Source organism: Ursus americanus, chromosome 6, assembly GCF_024610735.1.
Source record: "Ursus americanus isolate L20-20 chromosome 6, mUrsAme1.1.p, whole genome shotgun sequence".
In the NCBI taxonomy this organism is placed as follows: domain Eukaryota; kingdom Metazoa; phylum Chordata; class Mammalia; order Carnivora; family Ursidae; genus Ursus; species Ursus americanus.
Genome location: NC_142132.1, coordinates 75,899,542 through 75,915,731, shown reverse-complemented (window position 1 = coordinate 75,915,731; position 16,190 = coordinate 75,899,542).

Sequence of the window (16,190 nt, the reverse complement as noted above, 5' to 3'; positions counted from 1 at the left end):
TAGTATAAGACGCTTACTTCTGCAATATTATATTTAAATTTATGTCATTCATCTACCACTATTTGTCTTTTGAAACAAGCTCTTTCCTTCCATGTGAATCTGCTGATTAGATGCCACCACGATCTCTTTCACATTAACAAACTGTAAGTAATGGTCTGTGATTGCCGTTTTTAGTTTCTGTAAAGCGAGCAAAAACTTAAGACAATTGAGAATTATTGTGAACTTGAAAATTTTATGAATTTCCCGAATTTTACCTATTGCCTTGGCTGTCCCTAGTTAGAGTAACATTTTGAGCGACTTTGACTTTTATTTCCCATTTACATTTCTGTAAGTTAATTCATCATCTCACCATTTTCCACTGTGCTTGGCATTCATAGGTCCTCATAAATATTTGTTGCACGATTGATGGAATCCCTGTTTGACAGTGAGAACACTGAGGCTCAGTCACATGCCCAGTATTACACCATCAATAAGAGGTGGTGCCAGGTCTCCACCCCACATGGGGCCCAAGCCCACAGTCTTCAGGACTTTGTAATGCTGAGCTCCTACTTGAAAACTTCAGGTTCCTCAAATTCTCCATCGCCAGCTGGTTAGTCTGGAAATGAGGTGTTATGAACAAGACTGAGAGCCGTCAATGAAATTTCTGATTTTGTCAATATTTAAAATAGGGCTTTGCGACCTAGATAAATTCATACAATTTTGGGGAAAAATGACTTTAGAGCATATCTATTTTTTTTTATATGAAGAAGCAGAAACAGTAATTTGCCACTTGTCTCTGAGAACCTGGTTGTCTATAATCTTTGTGTAAATACGCAGAACATATTTAAAAACACAAATGTTCTGAAAAATAAAAGCAGATGGAGTTACAACCAATTTAACAAATATGTGTGTAATGGAAAGTAATTACAGTAATAATTGTATGTAAGTAAATGATGGTAATTATTCAAAAAAATTTAAAGAAACCAAATATTTTCTATTTCCATTTTTATTTACCAAAGCAAATATAATTAAAGTACTTTTTGTTTTAGAGAACATTTTTTCTCTGTTCCATCTTATGCTATAAAACAGATTTTAGAAATATAAAGTAAAATGTAACGTTCTTGCATATTATATGCAACTTTGATACCAAGAAAAATCTTATATTGTTGGGTTGTTGATTTAACATCCTGTTTCCTCTGGAGGAGATGTTTCATACACAGGGGGGCAAAACAAAGTGCACTGATGTCGTGTTACCATGGTAATAGATTTCTGCCCATGACAGTCTGCTGTAATCATGTTGGTGAAAATTTGGTTTAATTTATATGCATTTTTCTTATGTCCCCTGAAGGACTGTCCCTTGTTCCTGAAAGAGCACAATCTCGATCTATATGGCAAGTAATGTTCTGCGATTTCTCAAGAGCATACAACCTAAAACAAAGAGTGATTTCTGTTTCTATTTTCCTCTAACATTTTAAGCTTATCTTTTCTCTGATGTTATTCTTTACTTCATTTGTCCACTTTATTCAGTGTTTACTGGTGTCTTTACTACCTCAGCACCTTATACCTGCTGGTATTGTTCATGTTATATTGTGATGACCTGTTGGCGTGCGTGTCTCTTACTAGACCTGAGCAACCCAGTCGAACAGATGGGAATATTCTATATCTGTGCTGTCTCTACTCATGTGTGACTGCTTAGTGTTCGGAATGTAGCCAATTCAAATGAGAAAGTAGATTTTTAATTTTATTAAATTTTTATTGATTAAAATGCCATACTTGGCTACGGTCTACCATATTGGACAGCATAGTATTAGAACATAATTTCTTCAACTGTGTTTTATTTTTAGTTTAAATTGACTAGGAATTTCTAAAATAGTTAGGTGAATAGATATTCCAGACTATAGCTGGAGGGCAGTACTTAATATATGACCAAGATATTTTTAACCCAACTCTTGGTAAATATAAAATTTTTTTTAAAAGGTGACAATAATTATTGGCCTTTTGATATTCTAGCAGAAACATATAATATTATCTTAGGAAACAACCAATATTTGTAATTTCAAGTGAACTTTGTAAAACATTATTCTCCATTGCTAAATATACTTCACACTGACAATTATGTATATGTAAATTTGTATGTGTATAATTTGTGTAAAAGATGTGTATAAATATGTCATGTGTGTATGTATATCATCATATATGTCATACATATCATATATATGTCATACATACATATATATGATATGCATATGTATGTATGTATGGCATATATATATATATATATATATATTCCATTTACCTTATTAACTTATTTGAAAACACTATTTAAATTTCAATTATTTTTCTCACTGGATCATACTCTTTCTTACAAGTGATTTTTGCCCCCTTTATTCTCTTCTTTGTGTTGCTTTCTATCAAACATCTCTGGACTGCAGAGGTCAGAACTTCCCTAGTTTGAATATTTTGGGGTTTCTTATTTTTCTTAGGGAAATCTATGTTTCTTAGAGAAAAGCATTGATAATTATATTTTTAAATCAATATTATAGTAATATTTGTTGATTTAAGCTAGTATAATTTAATTATTCCCCTAGTCTCTAGAAAATTTGAGAAAAGATGCATATAAATGAATTACTAGAACAGAGCGATAAGAATTAATATGACTTAGCAATTTTATTTAGTATGAATTTCCAAAATTGGTGAAAAGTACAGTATTTTTAATGACATTTTCAATGACAGCATTACCTATAGGTTAACTTTATCGAATCAAAAAAAATTTTTAAAGGTAGGATGTGGAGAATATTTAAAAACTGTAATATGAAAAAAAAAAAAGCTAGAAAAAAACCCCAGAAATTTAAAAGTGTTTGCCCAAAATCTTGCTTTAAGGGCAAACTCTCAAAATTTCACTTGGTATAATATACAGTGATAAATGGCAAACAACATTTTACAAGCAGATATGATTAAGACTGTCCTATAGGTGCCATGAGCTATTTATTGCTTTATAAGAAATTATATCCAGATTATTTTTCCCAGACCTTATTGGGATTGCTGGAATATAAACCATAGGGCAGGATTTTCATCTTACATTGATTAAATGGCAACTTTCCTGTGTACAAAGACCAAGGCTTAGACATCTTTACTATTTTATAAATATGATATTGTTGCTTTCCACTCAGTAATCTCTCAAAAAAAAGATGATACTATACTGAAGTATTAGAATTATTACTTCTACAAAATGACCAAAAAAAAAAAAAAAGAATTATCAGAGCCATAGCACTTTAGAGATTGGTGTAAAAACAGACAGCAGATCAGAGGAACAGAATTGCGAGCCCAGATGTAACGCCATACATATGTGGACAATTAATTTATGACGAAGCAGTCAAAAACATACACTGAAATGTCTTTCTTCGATAATTTTTTCTTCAATGAATGATGCTAGGAAAACTGGACAGCCACATGTAAAAAAATGAAACTAAACCACTAGCATGTACCATACACAGACATTAACTCAAATTGGAGTAAAGATTTGAATGTAAGATCTGAAAGTATAAAATTCTTGGAAGAAAGCATAGGCAGTAAGCTCTTTGACATTGGTCTTGGTAATGTCTTTGTGGCTCTGACTTCAGAGAAACAGGAGACAAAATGAATAAACAAGTAGGACCACAATGAACTAAAAATCTTCTCACAGCAAAGGAAACCATCAAAACAAAAAAGGCAACCTACTGAATGGGAGAAGATATTTGCAAATCGTATATCCAAAAAGGGGTTAATATCCATATCATGTAAGGAACTCATGCCACTCAACAATAAAAAAAACAAACATTGTGAATAAAAAATGGGCAGAAGATATGAATAGGCATTTTTTTTCCAAAGAAGACATACACGTGGTCAACAAGCACATGAAAAGATATTCAGCATCACTAATTATAGAGAAATGCAAATCAAAACCACAATATTGCTTCACATCAGTCAAAATGACTAAAATAAAAAAAGACAAGAAATAACAAATGTTTGCAAGAATGTGGAGAAGAAGGAACCTTCTTACACTGCTGGTGGAAATTGGTGCAGCCAGTCTGAAAAACAGTGTGGAGATTCCTCAGAAATTAAGATCAGTTCTGTCATATGATCCAGCTATTACACTTACAGGTATTTACCTGAAGAAAGTGAAAACACTGATTTAAAAAGGTATTTGTACCCGTATTTTCATAGCAGCATTATTTACAGTAGTTCAAGAGATGGAAACAAGCTAAGTGTCCAGTGTTCTCAATAGATGAATGTACAAAGAGAGTGGTGTGTGTGTGTCTGTGTATGTGTGTGCGTGCATGCAACGGAACACTACTCAGCCATAGAGAAGAATGAAATCTTGCCATTTGCGACAACATGGATGGATCCTGAGGACATTATGCTAAGTAAAATAGTCAAACAGAGAAAAATAAATACTATATGATTTTGCTTATATATGGCATCTAAAAAACAAACAAATGAACAGAACAATACAAAAACAAGCCCATAGATACAGAGAAAACACTGAGGGTTACCAGAGGGAAATGGGGGTTAGGGACAGGAAAAATGGGAGGGGATCAATTTTATGGTGATGGATGGTAACTGGATTCTTAGTGGTGATCCCTTTATAGTGCATATAGATGTCAACTTATAATGCTGTCCCCCTGAAAGTTATATAATTCTATATACCAGTTTTACCTAAAAAAAAAAAAATCATCAGAACCATGGCATTCTAGAGATTATCCAAATGTACTCTCAATAGAGAGGAAGTATAATATTATAGACATCGTTGACATGGAAGTGAATGGTTATGGGTTCTAATCACATTAATTGTTAGGTTTGCCTTTGGGCAATTCACTTAACAAATTTCAGCCCCAATTTTTAAATGTAAATTAAAAGTAGATTAAAACTGGATTTTTTAAAGGTCTTCCCAGCTTTGTAGAAATATTGAAAAGAAAAATTATAGGGAAAACCAGTTTACCTATTATTATGTCTTTAAGGCGTTCACATTACCTCTGTTCATTCTAGAACTGTGTCAGGCGCTGGGGTGTGCCCTGTGATACCACAGTAAAGTACACTGGCCCTTAAGAGTTTGTATTCCAGTTAGAGGCAGGTGAGCATACTAGTGTACTGAAAATTTCAGGTGTTATGATAGGAAGTAAATGAGTGGTTCCCTTTTATTCAGGGACAAAATGGGCAATGGGGTCCAAATACTTCCCAGAAAGAGTAACCTTTGAGCCAAATCTTGAAAGGTGGTTGTGTTTACATGTAGACAAGGTAGGAGAGGGCTCTTCAAGACTGAAGGAGCAGAGAGAGAGAGGGGCTAGAGCATGAGAGAGACATAAAATGGTGTGTTGGAGGAACTGCAAAGAATTTGTGTCCATTCTTCCGTTAAACTGAGACATATGTGTGAGCATTCACAAGCATAGGTACACAGCAAGACTTACGAGCATGAGATTTCAAAAGAAAATGAAACTGTGAGCGCTTATCAGGGCATTTCCAGGAGGACCCTGAATGTCCTATTAACGAAGCCAGATTATAGCCAATGACGAGCCTACTTCTTTGTTCATAAAGAGAATGTTATAGTGTGAAGGAAAATGTTTTAATAAAAACTGTACTGGGATAATATCCTCTCTATTCTTAAAGCAGCATTTTCATGCTTTATTTCCCCCTCACTTAACTTTGTCTTTTTCAGGACCTTTCTTTAATACTCTGGGAGAAAACATTGCCTGTATTAAAAACCCTTTTAGTGTTGAAATGAGATAAGTCACCTTCACAGTCCTTAAAGCTTCAAGGCAGCAATTCGCAGTCCAGAGGTTATTTTTGCTCCAGGGTCGTTGCTTGGGGAACACGTTTTATAGTTGTTCTTGGCACAGTGTGAGAAACAGGGGCACCTGCTGAACAGAAACGTCCTGGGAAAGCGTGCATCTAAGCCAGCTCTGCTCTTAAGGTGCGAATTCCTCCAGCCTGTGGCCGTGCAGGCCTTTCGTGAGCCGACCCTGAAGTAAGCAGATCGCATAGTGTGACCAAGGCGAAGTATAGGCGTCCTGAAAGAAAGGTCAAGGAGAAAAGAGATTTTTTTTTTGAGTGAAGCAAATATACTAAAATATAAATCAATGAAGCAATGATTAATGTCCTTCTTAAAATGTAGTTGAAAAATAATACGACGATGTCCGGTAACTAAAAAATTCACCTTGATATCTCAGGAAACTGTCTCATAGAGATGACTGCAGAAAAGCTAATTTCATCTAGATTGAGGAATATATATTTTATGCCAGCTGCCGTAAAAAAATTAGCATATTCAGTGGTCAGGCATATGGGAAAAGCTCAAGGTGAATGGTCGCACCATTCCCATCACCGAGGGCAGCAGACGGTGCCACAATTTATGGAGTCCTGTAAGTCATATGAAGGAAGCGAGTACATTTTGGAGGTGGGAGAATGACAGGTAGTATCCAAAAACTATGCCAAAATGGCTCAATATCAATTCTATGTACAAATTAGGAAAAAGATCGGATCTTTGTTTTTTTAGTAAGTGTTTCCTTGGAATAATTGAGCAAGTTTCTTACGTTTTGTACGAGGTACTAGTCTCTCAGTAAGAGCTGGATGAACATCCTTGAATTGAGGGCCTCATCCAAGTAGTCAGATAGCTCTTAAAGGGAATCACTACTTAATGAAACACTTGAGCATTGGTTTAAAATGCGGACAGTGCTGGACACTCCTAGCGTTCTGGCAGGCACACACTTGGTTAAACTCTCCTGTGCATTTGCAGATCTCATTCAGCCTCCTGATGGAATGTCACTGAAATTTCACCAAACCTCTGTTGGGACTGCCATGGAATGCCTATTACTTGCATATTTTAAACTTCTCAGACCTCTGACCCAATGTACATTTTCTGTTATTAATAAAAATGTAAAATTTATTGAACTGGAGTGTTTCAGTCTGCTGAAATTCCTCACTGAAATTCTTCATTTAATTCAGAGTTGTTTAGAATTATAGTGTAAGTGTATCTTCTTAGATTTTGTGAAGTTATGATAGATTTGGCAACTGAACCCATTTCTATAAAGTTCCAATTTGAATGGAATTAAGAGAGAAAATGTGGAGCAAGGGACTTCTGTCTGGATATCTGCTGTGGTTTTAAATGTTTAATTAGAGCTAACTCAATTGATAGCCATGTGTCATTTGATCTTACATAAGAGGAAAAGGGTCGTCTCCATGTTTTGAGTGAAGAAACTAAATTTCTGAGCACCAAAGTGATTTGCTCAACAGCATTCCCTGACAGGCTCAGTGCTTGAGCCTTTTTGCCTTAAAATCCAGGGATCTTCCCTTTCTTTCTTGGTAAAGAGACCATAGTTTTCCTGGAGCAGTTCTCATTTATGCCTACTGTTGTGAAGTCATCTCTAACACTGTTGCCTTTCCCTTTTAAAAGTACACTGACTTAGATGATAATGTTATCCTGGTTTTACGGCCCCAGTAAACCGATTCATCATAGCATCCTCCCCAGATCTATCAAATACGATGCTGACTTTTGTGTAGGGGGATTTCAGGAATCCAGAGGTGGGGGCTGGCCTCCTGAGCTCCTCCTGGAACCCAGAAAAATTCCCCAGGTCTGCTTCATCCTGCCCTTGACCTGAGCCACTGGGGCCGTCACTTAGCAGGATTTGTGTTGTTGCAAGTAACAGGACCTAAAATCATTCCTAAAATGAGGACTTCAGTATTGTTCACATAATTAAGAGATTCACAGGCAGAAACTGGGGCTAGGAACGAATGAGGTCAGAACCTCAGTGTCTCTCTCCCCCTCTGTCCACCTCCCCGCTCCCCTCCTTTTTCTTATCTCTCCCTCTTTCTCTATCAGTTGACTGCTTTCCTCTGTATGTCATCTCCTTCTGTGTGGTGGAGAAGTCACCAGCAGTTGTGGTTTATAGATGACAATGGATATGTTGTTGCCATTACTGTGAGCCACAGCTCTGGGGCTGATGGGATTGGGAATGTGGGAGGTTTGCTTTCCCAAAGGAAAATGAGAATGAAGGAGGGGAGGAATGGATGTTGACGAGCAAACACACTAGCCCTTTACTATCCCGTTTCTTTGTTGAATTAAAACTGAATCATCTGAGATGGCAACTAGTCCTAGAGGTACATCGTTTTCCTACAAATTGCATGGCTAACTCTTTCCTTGCTGAAGGTAAAGGGGGATGAAGTTATCTATCATGGAAGGGAAATGAGGTATCCCAGTGATCTCCCACATTTCCAGCTACACTCCTGCACGTGAGCTTGCTCTGTGTGCTTCTCCGGAGGTCCCAGAACAGAGAGCATTCCCCCCTGGCCTTGCTCAGCTTTCAGCGTCTCACTCACAACTGAGGCCGTAGTTAAGAAATGTGTGTCCCATCCTCCTGTTTTTATGATTCACACGCAGGCCTGGCCAAACCCGCCTACTTGGGGTAGAAGCAGCTGAGGGTATGTGCATGAGGGTAAGCCTGTAGGGTTGGGGCCTTATTGTAGCCACTTTTATGCTCCTCCTATCATCCCATACTCTACCAGTGCCTCTATCATGTATCATCCAAGCGGGTGAATAGTCAATATTTGTTAAACTGAAAGGTGCCTTAGAGTCTATGGTTTCTTCTGATAAAAAAGAGACTGAAAATGCTGTGTTATGCTTGGTGTCAGTGTTGCCCTTTATAGAAACACTTCACCAAACAAGAGTTGTGTCACTTTCTTGTCTGCTAGGGAAATTTCACAAAGCAGTTTAGTCAGCTTGATTGTGATGCATAAGGTGCAACTCCTTCATTATTCATTCATTCATTCATTCATGCATGCATGCATATACCACATATTTTTATGTGCCACCATTGTGCTAAAATCCAGATTATCACATTCATGATAGAGTCTTGCTAGTCCCAGAGTAAAGTTAACCTCTTTTTGCTTTGCTGAGCCACATGTACCAAGAAAATATGCCAGATATTCTTAAACAGATGTGAAGATCACAGTCACATTGGAAGATTTATCAAAAAACCTCCTGGGTCCAACCTGTGAAAAGGTGCTTTCCAGAAGGTTTGGGTAGGACCTGAGGGGTATGGGCTTTTAAGATTCTTCTCAGACTTTTTTTTTTTTTTTTTTTGGACACACACCCTGATTGAATCTGAGTATTTTATTTGAAGACCCATCATCTGTAATGGCACTCCGAGTTTGTGCTCTCTGGGTTATGAGGCAACCAGAGATCTGGATGTGCCCACCAATACTGGGCTCAGTTGCACTGTGTGTACTGGAAGTGCTGGTCTGGCCGCATCGGAGATCTGCCAAACATGGCCTGGAATCCACGGAAATCTGAAATAGCTCAGAATGTGTGGTTAGGGAAGAGTACTAACTAATGCTACACTTTGTTTTATTAGGATCAGAGTAAATCCATGGGCTTTGTTTTGTTGCTATTTTAATTTGGACATAATATATTTCCTAAATACTGGACTACATTAGGCAGACAACAATGGAGAAAGAAATTAAAGTATTAATATTAACCGGGAACATTACAGTAATCTGTCTTCTCCTTCTTTCTTGTTCCCTCCCTTTTATTCAATGTGACTAAAAGACTAGGGGAACAATGAATTTGAAGAGTCATGTAATTAGGAGACTTTGGGGCTGGAGCAGCCTTTCACATACTATGAAATAGGGACTGGAGAGATTCTGTCTCTTCTTACCTCTCTCTCCTTACCTCTCTCTTCTTACCTGCTGTTCTTGCAGACAGCTTTTCCCTGTACAAAGTCAGCCGAGGTGGGGAAAAAGGTGTAATCAGGGCCAGTCTTGCACTGAATGCTATCAAAATGACAGGGGCTGGGAGACAGAGAAGTGCTTCCCCCAAAGGGACGTGTGTGTGTGCGTGCCTTCAAAATTTGGAGTGGCCGGTGAGGGCAAGAGGGGCTCTCTACAAGTCCGCATCCTACAAGAAAAACAGATTCTGGGGCAAGGAAACAACAGTGGCCCCCACATGTCGGAGTGCTAACCATCCAAACAAATGATGGGGTCTCAAAGGAGACTTTCCACCAGACGCTAGGCTTCATCAGCAAGCACTTCTCTCTCCGGTGTGGTGTCTTAAAGTTCACAGGAAAACACTGGCTGAATTATGTTGAAGGCACAATAAAAATGCTAGAGACAGACCATATAGATGTGTAGTCTTCCTTCATCTGCATTCACAGTATACTTGTGTTGTTGTAGCGATAGAGATTTCAGCTTATTATCACCATGGCTCCTAAATATTATTGCGGTTGTTTTTTTTTTGTTTTTTTTTGTTGTTGTTGTTGTTATTCTGGAAATTGGAGTGTGATGTTTGTAGCATGCACCTTTTGACCTAGTAATATTACAGTAATCTGCTAATGAAACCAAAATCTTGTGGCAATTTGAGCCTTTCTTCTTAAATTTCCTTCCTCTTCCTCCTTCCCCTCCATCATAAATCTGCTCTCTTCAATACATACTAAGAAATTCAAGGTTCTTTTTCTTTAATCTCGTGGCTCATCCAAATATAGTAGTTTAACCCAAATATCAAGTACAACAATGGTTTCCTTTCCTATTATTCCACTCAAGAGGAACCTAGTATAAAAAGAAAGGTAGAGCATGTATTTTTTGTTGTTGTTGGCATATTAATTTTAATGCTTTTAAATAAAAATATATTTTCTAATTGATATCAAAGGAAACTTGCTAACCAGTCTCTCTTTTCCTCTTCTCTTCCTATTCATTTCTTTTTTCCTTCTTTTCTTCTTTCCCTTTTTCCCCCTAAAAATATGTTATTACATTTCCTTAGAACTGTTGGCATTTTGCTAGAGAGGGAATATGGTAATTCACATGACATCAGGTGAAGGCAGTTACAGGAATGCAGGTCACATCAGAAGAACAAATTAAGATGGTCATTAAGATCTGTGGCTGGTTCCGCAGCTTCTTGGCTGCACAATCTTGGGCAACGTATTAAATCTTTGTGTGTTTCCAATGCCCCCTTTCCAAAAATGGGCAAAATAAAATTATTTATATCATAGGGCTGTTAAAAGCATTGAGTGTGCTTACAATCATGCAAAAATATTGTGTATAAGGTTTAACCATTATTATTAATTATATATAATATATAACATAACAAACCATTATTATTAGGCACTTATCAAATTTCTGAGTTACCTTGCTTTGTCATACTCCACATAGAACTGCATTCATATATTATAAATTAATAAAGGTAAATACAGATCTCAAGCTTTGCACAAAGGTAGAATACACTATTTAAAAAAATAAAAAGTAATGAGAGTGTTCTAGAAATGTTTCTGGCTCATTTCCATAGCTGAGGACAGAAAAAAAGTCACAGACTGATTGGAGTTATACCATTTGTATTTGTGGAACTCAACAAGGCAGGAATTACAAATTGGATTTTCAAGAAGCCTAACAATGATACCAGTGCCTATGATTAGTACAACTATGTTGGGATAAATGTGAGAGGTCCTCGTGCGTATGTTAGAGTCGGCTGGTGTAACTGCCTGCAGGAGCCTTCTGAAATCACGGCAGAAACAGAACATGATTGCTGCCCTGAAATGGGACTGCACATTCCACTTTGGGCCCTGGTGATACAAAGAGTTGAAAAATTCACAACTAGTGAACAGTAGGACGCACTAAATGGAACCAAAATATAATATCATAAAAATTTTAGGATATTTTTCACGAGACAGCAAAATACACATTTTAAAACTTAAAATTATATTTTGAGGAACAAAACCTTGAAACACATATTTGTTACATTCACCCCAAGTTTATGTGGGACCATTACCCCCAGGAGCTGAAAATCGCTTTTTCACCTGGATTCTCTGTCTTTCCATAATTGGTGACTTTTTTCTCTGCTCTGCCTCCTCGTTTAAAATGTTCTCATCGTGAGCATAGGTCTTACAGTGTAAGTTGTTAATTTTTCTGCTCTCTTCAAACTGGGGCTCTATCACCTAGGAACTGACAATTTCCATTTGAGTGGTGGTTAGAATAATATAAGTAAGAAAGAATTCAAGCATAATTAGATGAAGAATATAAATGCAAATTTTTATAAATCAAAGCCTGCCAAAGATATACTTCTATGTAAGTATATATAAGTAAATATATATGGAAATTTATTTCTGCCTAATAATATTTAGGAAAAATGGGATATTTTATATTAAAAATATTGTCTAACTACCTAGGTGTTTTACATCGAATAAACAATCTGCATAGAACAGAAACCAAAAAATTTATATGACGCTAAGCACACAGACAAGATAGGAAAAAAATCATGCAGGAAAAAGAACAAATCCCTCCTGAGACAAGATCTCACATGAGGGCTGCTTACCTAATTTTGCTGCTGAATTTGGGTACCAGACTGTGTGGTCTATATGTAGAGCTCTCATCCGTATGCAACAATGCATGAAGAACTTTTTATATGTGTGTTTGTATGTATGATTTGTATATGCGTGTGTGTGATCTTTTAAGAATGTGAAAATAGGGGCGCCTGGGTGGCACAGCGGTTAAGCATCTGCCTTTGGCTCAGGGCGTGATCCCGGCCTTATGGGATCGAGCCCCACATCAGGCTCCTCCGCTATGAGCCTGCTTCTTCCTCTCCCACTCCCCCTGCTTGTGTTCCCTCTCTCGCTGGCTGTCTCTATCTCTGTAAAATAAATAAATAAAATCTTTAAAAAAAAAAAAAGAATGTGAAAATAGTTTGAAGAGTTGTCTCCAAACTGCATGGTGATAATGTAGTGTTTTGATAACGTATCTACATGCATCAACCTGTATTCTAAACAATACAGGTTGTTGCATATGTATATATAGACCCACGGAGGATATATGTTAGCTCTTCACTGAACACTTGGTGACAGATCTTAATGAATATGGCTGAGGGAGCAGTTCTGATCTGAACTGGATTCAATCTTCTTGAATTTTGAAGATTGAATTCCAATTCAAATCCTCCTAGTTCTGTGGTGTTCAATACCAACAAGTGCTTCCAGGGCCTTGTTAGAGGCAGAACATCCTTAGTCTTTACAGATTTGCTGGAAGTAAGTACTTTTAGTACAGTCTGGGAAATTTGATTTCTCAGCAGGACTTGCTTCCTTCCAATACAGATTGCAAAAGATTGGCTCCTTACTCTTTTTCCACAAGACAGGCCACATGATGCTTCAGCTCTTTGTCCTTGAGCTCTCTCCCTGTCTTCTCTGTTCTCTTGGCCAGATGTGTTTTCTGTGCCCTGATGAGCATCCTCTGAAACCTGGCTAGTTGCAGAAAACTGCGTATTATTGAGCAACTAATGAACACTCTTGCTTAATAAATCATTTCATTTCTTATGTCATTTCAACTAGACATTTTGAAGCATGAGAAATAAGGAAAGTTATATTAGCTCTTAAAGCCCTAAGAGTGTATTCAAATATTAACTTTCCAGATTAATGCACAACATAAGTTACATAAAATAAATTAAAGGAAATAGGCATTTCATAACTTCATTCCCAAGTAAGATAGTATATATGAAACAGGTTTTAAGGTAATCAACATATATGGGGTTAGTATGGCCTTTGTTTTAAATCTGGACCTAAGTTCTGACTTCATATACTTATCATTTAATATGTTTGGGCGGTGACTCCTCTTCCATCTTCATTTTGTACCAGTGGCAAAAGTGAAATGAGAAAGGAGTCCAGGTCGATGAAAAATACACAGCAAATTCAGCAAACCAGAAATAGAGGGGAAGTTCCTCAATTGATAAAAAATACCTACAAAAACCCTACAGCTAACATTTGGCTTCATAATGAGAACCTGGAAGCTTTCCCACTGAGGTCAGGTACAAACGAGGTAGGGATGTCCCTCTCACCATTCCTTTTCAGCATCATACTGGGATTCCCAGCTGATGTGATAAGACAAGAAAGGAAGTAAGTGTATAGATCAGGAAGGAAAAAATAAAACTCTCTTTGTTTGCTGATAACATGATTGTGTAGAAAACCCTAATGGATCCACAAAAAACTCCTGGAGCCAGTAAGCTTTTAGAACAAGTTTGCAGGATACGAGGTTGATACATAAAGTCACTTTTCTATATACATGCAATAAACAAATGGGATTTGAAATTAAAAGCACAATACCATTTACATTAGCACCAAACAAAAAGAAAGAATTAAATACAAATTTAGCAAAATGTGTACAAGATCTGTATGAGGAAAACAACAAAACTCTGGTGAAAGAAGAAATCAAAAAAGAACTAAATAGAGAGATACTCCATGTTCATGAATAGGATAACAATATTGTCAAGATGTCCATTTGTCCCAACTTAATCTGTGATTCACTACAATCCCAATCAAAATCCCAGCAAGTTATCTTGCAGATATTGAAAACTTGATTCTAAAGTAAATGTGGAGAAGTAAAAGTCTAAGAATAGCCAAGACAAATTTGAACAAGAACAAAGTTGGAGTACTGGCATTGCCCAACTTTAAGATTTACTATAAAGCACAGCAATCAAGATGGTGTTGTATTGGCAAAGAATACACAACTAGGTCAATGGAACATAAAGAAGAAAAAACAGACCCACGCAGATACAGTAAACCAACCTTTGATAAAGGATCAAAGGCAATACAATGGAGAAAATATTGTCTTTTCAACAAATGGTGCCGGAACAACTGGAATTCTACATATGAAAAAAATCAAAGTAGACACAGATCTTCCAGGCTTCACAAAAATTACCTCACAAGGGATCATAGACTTCAGTGTAAAATGCAAAATCATTAAACTTTTAGAAGGGAAAATAAGAAAACCATCTAGATGACCTTGGTATGGCCGTGACTTTTTAGATACACCGAAGCACAATCAATGAAAGAAATAATTGATAAGCTGGATTTAATTTAAATTAAAAACATCTCAGTGAAAAACACTATCAAGAGAGTGAGAAGAGAGACTGTGTGTGCTGGGAAGGGCATGGGGTATGTGAGAATTCTCTGTACTTTCTGTACAATTTTATTGTGAACCTAAAATTGCTCTGAAAATGAAGTCTATATATATATATATATACACACACACACACACATATATATATGTGTATATATATATATATTTTTTTTTTAAGTGGACGGCAATTTATCTTGTGTTCCCTTTATCTTTTGCCGTGTATCAAACTACCTTAAACTTAGTGACTTAAAGCAGTTGTTTTAGTGAACACCATAATAATTCTTGAAATATGAATCAAATCAGTGGGGAAGCCGAGAGGATGACTGACTAGTTTATGCATGCAGTAAAGGGTTAATGGAATGCTTACATGTGAACCAATAAACCAAATATTGTCTACTTAACTTTCTACCAACTCTGTAGATGTTCACTTAGTTATGCCCTGACTTTTCATAAAGTCAGTTACAAGTAGATTTTTATTTGAAATATATATATTCCAGAATTCACCATTCTAAAACCAAATAGTATTTCAAAATTTTAGCCATATGTAGATTTATGACATCAATGACTGCATTCTTATGTAGAATCCCATTTATTATTTTCTGTGGCACTGTTTCTCCTCAAAAAGGGGGGAAATCTATGAATGATGCCCCAAAGCTGCCTCTTGGTATTTGATTAATATTAATTATGAGAAACTCTGTTCAGGTTATACTTCTAAATTTATGATGTAAAAAAGTCAGTAACTTCCTCCTTAAGAATGCATTGATATTATAATAGCTCCAAAAGACATTGTGGGTCATAAAAAATAAACTATTTTTACAGAAAAACTGAGATAACACAGACAATTCTTGTGTACCACACATCCTTATTAGGGTTATTTTATGTTAGTTGAGTACAAGTGAACCAATACTGATAAATGATTATTAACTACAACCTATATTCAAACTTCCTGGTTTTTCCCTAATGTTCTTTTTCTGGTCTAGCCTCCCATTCAGGATGCCACATTATATTTTTGTCATGACTCCCTGGGCTCCTCATGACTGGGGATTTCTCAGGTTTGATGACCTTGGCATTTTGAGGACTATTGATCATTTGTTTTATGGAATGTCTTCCAAGTGTGATTTATTTATTTGAGAGAGAGAGCGAGAACATGCAGAGTGAGAGAGAGAGAGAGCACGAGCAGGGGGAGGAGCAGAGGGAGAAGCAGACGTAGGGCTCGATCCCAAGATGCTGGGATCACAACCTGAGCCAAAGGCAGTCGCTTAATCAACTGAGCCACTTAGGTGCCCCACATAAATGATTTTAAATTGTGCTGCACTGAT